Source organism: Vicugna pacos, chromosome 13 (assembly GCF_048564905.1).
Source record: "Vicugna pacos chromosome 13, VicPac4, whole genome shotgun sequence".
Lineage (NCBI taxonomy): Eukaryota > Metazoa > Chordata > Mammalia > Artiodactyla > Camelidae > Vicugna > Vicugna pacos.
Window position 1 is genome coordinate 19,801,197 of NC_132999.1, and position 9,870 is coordinate 19,811,066.

A 9,870-nucleotide genomic window follows, 5' to 3' on the forward strand; every position below is an offset into this window, starting at 1 on the left:
TCTCAAATCAGAACTCCTAACTGGGAAGCTGGGTCCAAAATCCTGCAGCCTCAAGTCCAGGCGGTGAGAGGTTGAACCTTCCTGGTGAGAATCTTTGCTGTGCCCTTCTGCACGCTAACCTTGGTCAGGCTCTAACTTCCATCCTCCACACCCTAACTGTGATCCTCAGGGACACGGGTTTGGGTTCACAGCAATTTCCATCCCCTTAAATCAGCAGTCAAAATCTGGCAGGGAGGGATGGCCTTGCTATGCAAGGAGGGCCTGCTCCCCTTACCTCTGTGAATCCAAGAGGACCCAGGGCTCCTGCCAGAGCCGAGGTGGCCTATTCTGAGGTCATCCCTGACATAGCGGGTGGAATGGTGGCCCACCCAACAGATATGTCTACCTGGGACCCGTGAATGTGTCCTTATTTGGAAAAAATCGTCTTTGTAGCTGTAATTCATTTAAGGATCTTGAGATGAAATCCCCCACAATACCCACGTGGGCCCTAAATCCAATGGCAAGTGTTTTATAGCAGACGAGAAGACACAGACCCACGGGGCGGCAGCCACGTGAGGACCGAGGCCAAGATTGGAGCAGTGCTGCTGCAATCCAGGGGACAGCAGGAACTGCCAGGAGGTGGAAGACGTGAGGAGGTTCCTCCTCTTGAGCCTCAGAGACATGGTGACCGTGTGGACACCTCGATCTCAGACTTCTGGCCTCTGGTACCGGGAGAGAATAATTTCTGGGGTTTTAAGCCACCGAGTTCACAGTGACTTATTACAGCCGCCCTAGGACACTAATACCTGGTGTCCACCCGCACTGAGAAAAGGCCGGCAGCTTCCTGAGTCCTGCTGTGCAGACACTTATTAAAAGTCTGCTCCCTTCGTGCTGGTGCTGGGCTAGGGCTGCTGGAAAAGGACAAAGCGTGCCTTGTTAAGCACAGGGTGCGCGCCGCACAAATGTGTAGCGTTAGCTGCGCCGATGATTGATTTTATAGAACCCGACTCTTAAAGTTGGGTTGGGATTTTAAAAGTTGTCGGAGCTTAACCTTGAATTTCCCAAGTTCAAGCAGAGATAATACCTAGCTTTAAATTAAGCCTTCTGCGCCAGGTACTGTTCTCTCTTCTTTATACGTGTTATTTTCCGTAGCCCTCATAACAACCAGAGGTACCTACAACTAAGATCCCCAAGTAGGGGTGAGGAATTCAAGGGCAGACAAAGCAGATAACTTGCCCCAAATTTCACAGCGAGTAAGTACAGGAACCGGGCATCAAACCTGGGCCCCCCTGCCTAGCCATCTGGCCATCTGACCACAGTACCTCATCAGTCACTTACCAAGTCCTTAGATATCAGTGGTGGAGTTAGGTGCTGGGGCCACGGGGATGACTACCATATGGTCCCTGCCCAGAAAATAATGGGAGAGATGAAAAGATAAACAATGTATAAAAACAGGACTATCCAAGTTCTACATGGATTAAAGGTAAGAAATGAGTCTAGAGACGGATGTGGGCAAGTATTAAGGAGTTAAGGAGTTTATTCTATAGGCAGGGCAGGGCCACAGAAGGCTTTAGGTGAGGCTCTGCAAGGTGCCAGGGAGGGGGCATCCAGGAGAGCTGGAAGGAGGGAGTGCAGAGTGCAGGATCTTCTGAGAGTCGCCCTGGCCTGGCTCATCGGGATGGTCAGGGATGAACGCTTCTGGCTCCTTCCTCCCTAACCTGGTCAGCCCACGCTTACTTCACGCTGGGTCTAGGGAACCCACCATGCCTTCTCTCCAGGCTTCTTCCAGTTTCCCAGCTAGTCCCTAACTGGTCAGCTTTCCTTTCGGCTGGCCCCGGAATCCAAGTCTTTTCTAAGTGACCTGGTCTCACAAATGGCATTCTCTTTTATAACTCCCTTTACAGCTCCTTTGACTTGGACCAAATTAGCATTCTTTACAGTCTCCAGTTTCCTATTTTTGTCTTATTCCTGGTAACCAACTCGCAGCGGCTGTGCAGCTGCACTTAAGAAGTCCTGGAATAATTCATCGATTTTTATTGCCCACCCTTGATGTGCAGGGCTCTGCTAGATGCCATAGAGGATGATCAGATGTGTCTGTTTTCTCTATTTGACAAGAACCTTATCTTCTTGTTTTGGCGCCGTGCCTGACCTTTGGAAGATGTTCAGTTTCTGTCAAAGGAATGAGTAAATGAATGAACAGTTTCTACCTTTAATGAGCTTGTCATCCAGTCAGGCAGGTAGTTACAGTAATGTCTTTATAATCCGACATCACTGGGGAATAAAAAATCCTAGATAAATGAATTTTACAGATAAATGCAAATATTCCTTTGAATACCGAATTATATTTATCTTAGACATTTTAGGTGAGAAAATTTAACATCTTCCTTTTTTTTTCTTCCTGTAGCAGGTAGGACACTTTATGTTGCCAGTATTAGAGTTAAAACTGGCTTTAATAATAAAGTGTATTTTCTTATCTGAAAACCAGGGGTACACTTTCAGGTGTTGCTTGATCCAGGGCCCAGGCAATGTGATCAGGATATAGTTTTTTTCTCTCTCTCCATTTCTGGCCTCTCTCTCCTAAATGTTTCATTCTTAGACAGACTTTTCCTGTATAAGACAGTACTTTTCCTGGTACAATAGGGTGCCAGCAGCTCCCAGGGTACACTTTTCCTTACTCATTCATTCTTTATTCCTTAATCACTTCAATCAGGAAGAAAAAAGTATCTCTGGTACCTCTTATAGAAGAAGAAGGCTTATCTTTTCCTGAAGACTTGGGAAATTTGGAATTGTGATTTCCCTGGCTACCCTCACCGTTTATTCCAAGTTGACATAAAAACTGGTGATATACCAGGAGGGGAAGGTATAGATCAAGTGGTAGAGCGGAGGCTTAGTGTGCACGAGGAGGTCCTGGGTTCAATCCCCAGTACCTCCATTAAAATAAATAAATAAACCTACCTCTGCTAGCCAAAAAAAAAAAAAAAATTGGTGATAAGTCTAAACTGTTTTACTTCTTCATTGCCACATTACTAGACCACAGTTGCCTAAAAGGAAACACCAAACCACCCGTTGAAGAAAATGGAGGTCACACGATTTAAAGTCTTTTGGATCATGTCTTCTTGTCCTCACCATGGCAGGGGAGCCATCTGGGCAGGTGATTAAGTCATCCCCTTTAGCTTCTTTCCTCAGGAATACTCTTAGCCAGTATGCTCTGCATTTTGATGGGTGCCCCTTCTAGGTGGTCAGTGCCATTATCAACCTCCAATTTCTTCAAACCACAGCAGTGCCAACCCAGTGCCTGTAATAACGCAATCGCCTCTGGGTATGGTTCCCGGTATGATTTCTTTAAAAACTGCCCTTCCAGAGACATCTGGCTTTAACAGTGGGGTTCCCGAAAGTGCAGCACTCCCGGATAGCAAGGTTGTAATCAGCAGCCTTCCCATCCTTATAGGTGCTGGCCACTAACCTCAACCAACCTTACTTGCCCCATGGTTCACCCCACACATTCCAGACAGTCCAGTACTCAGTCCCATTGCTGACACCCCACCCAGCCATGGAAATGACATGGTTCATCTAGGTCTTGTCATAATATTGCCATTTGCAGAACACCTCAGCATACATGGCCTCGTATGACACATCCAGTCAGGAGGGGACATGGGATGAGGAAGAGAAGGAGGGCAGGAATGGGAGACGTGAGTTCAGGAGAGGGTCCAGAAGGCAACAGGAAAGCCCCAGAGGCAGGAACGAGATCCAAGGTCTGGAGGGGCGGTGGGTGGCTGGCTCCAGGGAGAACGCCAGGCTGTCACACCCGCCATCTTGTCAACAGTGTCCCTTCAGTGGCTGTTTCAATCAGAGGACAGGAAATAAACACCAGTGCGAAGCATCTATAAAGGCTCTGAATGCTGACATCTGAATGGTGACTGTGGGTTTAGATACTTTTTTTTTGCCAAATATTAAAACAGAAAATGTAAACACTGCAGCTTTTATTCGACCCCAGTCCAGCCACAGACGGTTCTGTGGCTTCATTTACAACTAACAAATGAAGAGCAGAGACCGCGGGCTTTGCTGGGCCCTTTAAGTTAGTCTAATTATTTTGGAAATCCTTTAGTATTCCCAGATATTAATCACAGATTAACTATTTCAACTGATTTTATGACATTTCCCTTTGCTTATTCCACAGGAAACAGGCTTAGACCTCCACTGTTCCTGTCTTTTTGGGGGACAGCCCCTCCATCATGCACGCATCAGGCAGGCTGGAGGAGCGCTGCGCTGCCCCCAGGAGGGCAAGGATTCCTGGCCACACTCCTGAAAGGGCTATGACTTGGTAGTCAGCACCCCAGAGCCACCACTTTGGGTGTCCTTGGTTTTTGATATGGGCCCTTGATCTCATCTCAATCTTCTATAAAAATGACTCAGCATTTGTACTTTTTTTTTTTTTCTGTTCCTATTACTACATAAAAAACACTCTAACTTAATGTGCTTGTTATGCAAACTTAAATTTAAATCAAGTTCACAAGCACCCTTTCACCATCAGCCTGCAACCCCTAATCGGGAACAGAAGCTGTGGAGCTGGCACCGCTCAGCACCACTCTGCCTCTGGTCAACCGTGTGCTTGCGTTATCTTTCACACCTCTAGCAAGCTCAGTTTCTTCTTCAGTAAACATAGAATAACCACCCCTATTTCGTGGAGTTGTTGTGACTATTAAACAGATCACACGTAAAGCACACAGCATGGTACGGGGTACTTCATGAATGCTCAGTAAATAATTACCATTATCATTAACTAGTATGTGTCCCAAGGTCACACAGTTAGTGAAAGGCAGAGTCAAGATTTGACCCCAGATAAGACCTTAAGATTTGCCCTTTTCGCAACAGACCTCTGCCCGGCAGCTGAGTAAAAGATTCAAGATGTGGTCATCCCCTGACGGGACAGGTTGGGAGGTGAATGAAACATAAAAGAGCAATGAAAGGAAGTATGTGCTCAGTGGCCAAATAAGCGGGGAAGACAGGACGAACTAGAATAGCACAGAGATGGGGGTGGGGTGTCACCTGGACTTAAGCTGAGATTCGACAAGCAGGGAGGAGGAGAAGGGGCCTTCTTGTCTGCATTTATCTTCTCAGTTGACTGACAGCCTGGAGTCCAATCTTCCTCTCAAAAGAGTTCAGACTCAGGTTGAAGTCCCGGCTCTACACCCATCAGCTGTGTGAGCTCAGAGACATCACTGCAACCTGGGTCACGGTCTCCAGCTCTGTGAAATGAGGGTCTTCGACCACAAAGCCCCCTTGGACGCCGCCTCGTCCTGGGAGAAGGCTCCGTTCTCAGGAGCCCAGGGTATTATATATAGTTACCTTCTTTTACCTTGGGTGGTTGATTTTAAGTACGAGAACCCCAATCAAAATCAATTTAGAAGGGAGAAAGGAAGGCGAGGAGGGCCATGATACAAGAACACTGTATTTTACCCAAGAGTAGGAATGCGTTCGGGCTTTGGACCTGGAGAGACCCAAAGGGAATTGCCTCAGTCTCTCCGTCTTTCACCTGCTCTTTTGTCTCTTTTTCTTGCTATGCTTCTGCTCCCATCTCTTATTTCTCTTTGCAAACAAGTTCTCTGCTTGCCCCTCAGCATACAAAGCCCCCAAACATGCAGCCCCCAACCAAGATGCCTACCTTGGCTCCCAAGTCCACGGCTTTCACAGGCGCTGCTCCTCCAGCCCAGTAACCCAACATGCGCCCAAGTCCAAGAGCCTGGGAAGGACACCTGATGGGCCCAGCTACGTCACGGGGCCGCGGCGGTCCTCCCAGCTGTGAGCGACGATCCTACAGTGGACCAGTCCGCGTCCTCGGCAGGGGCGGGTGAGGGCCGGACGGGAAAGCTGCTCTGGGATTCATCCTTTCCAGCATTTTGTCAAATTAATTACACCTCTTCCACACCAGACTGGGGGTTCCTTGTCCATCGCTGTATCTCCTGTGCCAAACAAAGGGTCTTAAGGATTCACAGTATTTGTGGAACTGAGATGATATAATGGAAACAACATCTCACGCCCATATAGATCTTTACAGTTTACATTGTAGTTTCCCCACATGTGATCTCATTTGACCCTCAGGACAACTGTGAGGAGTAAGTGTTATTACTACCTCCATTTTATGGTTGAGGAAAATGAGACTAGCCCAAGGCCAGGTTGCTATTAAGTGGTGGAATCAGGATTCAGATTTAAATAACCTGGCTTGAAAATCACAGCAACCAACTGAATGATTGCTAAGGATCCTTCTCGTCCTAATATCAATCAGTCCAAGGAGATTAATACCTCTGCATTTTTAAAACCTCCCACCTCCTTGTGCTTCTTGATAATTACTTCCATCTCCTCCCCGGTTTTAGCTCTGTATCATGATATGGCAGATAAGGTGCTGCACTTTTAAAAAACCACAGCACATAGGGTCTCATTTTATTTGTCGAAAGTACATTTCATTTGAAAGCAGGGAGAGTGGAGAGGAGTGAGGAATTTCACAATAAAACGAGGAAGGCTTTTAAAGTACCGTTTGGCTGTGTCTTTAATGAGAAGCATTAGCCTCCGCACTTGAGGCCATCTGGGACGGGGTCTGAGAATCTGGCTGAGGTTTCCAGAGTAACTCTGGTCACAGGCTGCCCCGGGCACCTGCATGAGCGGCCCTCTGTTGTTGAAATGTCAGGAATGCCTTTAATTTCTTTTATGGGCAGAGGACTAAAGAAATTTTGGTGGACTAGCTAGTGTTTGTGTACATCCTGACCTAGGTTTTCAGCTTTCTTCCCTGGGGAGCCACCCCTGGGGAACTGCTTCTTGGAAGAACAATAATGAATGCACTATCACATGTTGATTACCCTACAATGCATCAGGCAAGTAGTGACAATTTACATAATAATACTCATTTAATTCTCCCAGCACTCCTACGGGACAGGTAATATCTCCATTTTATAGATTAGGGCCACTGCACTGAGGCTCAGAAAAACAAAGCAAGATCCCACAGCTAATGAGCAGCAGAACTAGCATTGACTCCAGCTCTGGCTGGCTGCAAAGTGCCAGCTCTTAACCGTTGGATTCAGGGTCTCATAAGCCTGGGTTGGATGCCGAGTGGCAGGCGCTACATACGAACCCAATTTTGCTTCATTCCAAAGCCTGTGTTTCAAAGAGAATGCTCTGCTTGAAATGCTTCATATATTTGAGTTTTAATTAATACATTTTTTAAGTCTCCAATAATGAAAATATAATAATAATCATGATAACTTTGATACTCTCTCACCTCCATTGTCATTCAGAATGTCCTCCAATTGCCTCTCGCCTCCACACCCACCCGTTCCTCCGTCTTCTAGGCATTTGGCTTAGGATCCAGCATCTTCCCAGGAGGCCCTCCTTGCAGTTATGTGGCCACAAGACTGAGTTCTGGCCAACATACATCTTTTCTATTATTTCACACTTGGCAGCACCTTAAATTAAATATTTTGGAAGCCTTAGCAAACAGTCTTATAGTCAGATGCTCGATTTGTTCTTTGCTCTGAGCCATTTTTCACTTTGAAATTCTCTGGCCCATTGGAGAGACTAAAAATGTGAAACTGTTTTATTTTCCAATCTAGCAAGTCCTAGTTTCTCTAAATTTCCTTTGTGAGGCTTTTTTTTTTCCTTTTAAAAAAATTTTATTTGCAGTTTTCTTTCTTTTTTTTGGTAGGGAGAGGTAATTAGACTTCTTTAATGGAGATACTGGAGATTGAACCCAGGACTTCCTGCATGCTAAGCACGCACTCTGCCACTGAGCTATATCCTCCCCACCCCTCTTAATTTCCTTTAAATTCTGTTTGAAAACCTAATAGTTCTCTCTTTAGCTCACCTCTCTGTTACAGCTGAAAGCACCCCACCTTCAGCATCCATTCGGAAAGCTTTTAAAGCCGATCAGTGATTTTCTATCTTTTAGGTTACTGTAGGCAACCCTTTGTGAATGGTTTTGCTACGATTGAACATGGGTCATCATTCCCAGCCTGCTGTTCTAGTTCCCTCAGTGGTTGCCCAGTCTCCACTAGTGATGTCCTCATCATTTTCCTGTTTTTTTTTTCTTTTTTAACAGTTTCCTCGTCACGTTTCCAGCTTCTCACCAGCTGGTCCCATTGCCAATACCTAACTTTGTTTTAGGTTTCTGCAATAGCTACACCCCACTTCTGGTACCAATTATGCATCCGTTATCTATTATTGTGTAACAAGCCCAGAAAGCTTAACTGGCTTAAAAAATAATTAATACTTTTTTTAAAAAAAAAGTTAGTAAGACTCTATGGCTTGGCTGAGTAATTCTTCTGATCTGGGCAGGCTGAACTGGGGCTGGAGGATCACTGATGGCCCAGTCACATATCTGGGGATGAGCTGGAACAACACAGTGTCCACAGCATCTAGCATGCTAGCCCAGGTTCTTTACATGGAGGCTGGGTTCCAAAAGCAGCAGCAGAGGGCGTGCACTTTTCCATTTTCTGTTTGCAATTCACTTGTTAATTCCCAAATGGCCCAAACAAGCCATTGGCCAAACCCAGGATCAAGCAGTGGAGAAACGGACTTGATGGTAGGTTGGCAAAATATGTGGACATTCTAAAAATGTGTAAGATAAGTACTGTTTTGTGGAACTTCGATTTCTTGCGTGTCTGAGGGAATGCTGGTTGTCTGGTGTGATGGATAATTTTGTGTCAGCTTGACTGGGCCACAGAGTGGCCAGATGTTCGGTCAAACATTATTCTGGCGACGTCTACGAGGTTGTATCTGGGTGAGATTAACATTTGATGATAAACTGAGTAAAGCAGATTGCCTTCCCCAGTGTGGGTGGGTCACAACCAATCAGGGGAAGATCTGAATAGAAGTGGCTAAGAGCCTTCTGCCTGACTACCTGACAGCCCTCAGACTGGAACTTACACCAGTAGCTTTCCTAGTTCTCAGGCCTTTGGATTCAGACTAAAATTACACTATCAGTTCTTCTCAGTCTTAAGCATGCCAACTGCAGCCTTTGGGACTTCTTAGCCTTCATAACTGCATGAGCCAATTCCTTATAATTTATAAATATAAATGCACATATATTTCCCATTGGTGCTGTTTCTCTGGAGCACCCTGACTAATGCAGCCAGTATTCCTGGAGTAGTGGGGTGGGCGTGGGTAATCATCTTAACACCGATCAAGGGATTGCTATGTTCCAGGCCCCGTTCTGAGTGCTTTCCTTCTCTTAGCTCATTTAATTATCATAACAATCCTATGAAGTAGGCATGTTTATTGCCCCCATTTATAAAAAATGAATTGGAGGTACAGAGAAGGTAAGTAACTTACCCGAGGACACACAGCCACCAATGACAGGACTGGATTTGCAACCAGGGAGTCTGGCTGTAGAACTTGTGATCTAATGACTACACTTGACTGACTTTCTAAAAAGAAAGGGAAGTGGCAGAGAAAGGAGCAAGAGACAGAGACATGTCAAGAGGACAGAAGCCAAGGGATGATGTAAGAGAGGTCTGCAAGGCCTGGGTCATAATGAATATTGTGTGCTGAAGTGGCACTTTCAGGGGTGTCTGTAAGGTCACATAACCTCTTTAAGTGCTTCCTCCAACCAGACACTCTAAGGAGCTATGTATACACATTTTACCCCTTTCCCCTGATCCCAGTGGGTTGAACTGGATCCAATATGGGCCAGTAATAATCTCTCAGGAGTTTGGAAATTGGGACCAAGAGATTCCAGATTGGCCTGGACTGGACTGTTGAAACCAGAAGAAGTAAACTCAGGAGCAGTGAGAGGCCCAGTCCTTCCTACCATGTGGCCTTGACAGACAGAAAAAAAGGAAGTATGGATGTGCAGGGGAACAGAGGTGGCGAGACTCAGAGACCCCTGTTCTCAGTCCCAGCAGC